Below are 1,166 nucleotides of genomic sequence, written 5' to 3'. Positions count from 1 at the left end.
TTTTTGATTGAGTGCATTTTGGCCTAAAATGTCTTTTTTTTAAGAAGATTATAAATCTTTTAGACATATCTGTGTCCCTGTTTCTGACTCAATAAGGTTCACAAAGTAAATTCAATACAATGACTATAATATTTGTTTGATAAGTAGTGATTTTACAATCTTAACTAATGATATTTTGAGACTATCATCTCTCAGGTGCCAACATGATAAAACCACCATGGTGTTTCTGTTTAAATATTTTTCTATTATGTTTATATATTTACAATACTTAGAAACAAACAAACATGGATATCCTTTTAAAAAGAGTGCTATAAATGACCATGGGTCATCTAAGCCAAATTGATTTTTATACTATCAATAGTTTCTTAGTTCCAATACCAAAACACAAAATGGTGGATAAAATCATGGTCTTACAACATAGTGGTTAAAACCATGGATTCTAGAGCCAGATTCTCTGAATTTTAACACTAAGCACTTATTTAATAGCCACATAGTTTTAGGCAACTTAATATTCCTCTCAAGTGCCCCATCTGTAAAAGGGGATTAACAATAGTTCCCACCTCTTGGTGTTTTGCTGATGAATAAATAAACGAAAGAAGGCTTATTTAGAAACATACCTGGTCTCTTCATCAGTATGCAGACCCAGGGAAAGGCTGTTAATTCAGTTCTGTCACTCCAGACAAGCCCCTAAACTCGCTGCCTCTGAGAGTCTTCATCTGCAAAAAGAGAATATGAGGCCGTCATTATCATATCAACTTCTCTAAGAAGAAAAGCTGGTGCTCTGTGGGATGTACAAATGGTGCAACATGCTCTTCACACTATTTTATTTTCTACCAGTCAGAATATAAGACCTGGCCAAGCATGTTCTGGCTTATTCAGAAAAGTCGGTGCTCAAACAAGAGTAACTCAGCACTATTTGAGATCTAATTTTTCTCTTTCTCTATCAAATGGAATGCTTATTACTCAAGAGGACTGCCTACAATGACCCCCTTCTGACATATCTGTGCTAGAACAGAAACCCTATTCCCTAAAAATGCCAATGGAGGCTATATGCTGTCTACTGTTAGAAGTACAGCAGGTGTTATGCAGAAAGAAACAGTGTTCACAACCAGGCAAATTTGGGGAAGACCACATCAGGCAAAATCAAATAGTGTTCTTTGCTGAAA

The sequence above is a fragment of the Hipposideros armiger genome, unplaced genomic scaffold (genome assembly GCF_001890085.2).
Source record: "Hipposideros armiger isolate ML-2016 unplaced genomic scaffold, ASM189008v1 scaffold_978, whole genome shotgun sequence".
Taxonomy (NCBI): Eukaryota; Metazoa; Chordata; class Mammalia; order Chiroptera; family Hipposideridae; genus Hipposideros; species Hipposideros armiger.
This window is presented reverse-complemented; position numbering follows the sequence as displayed.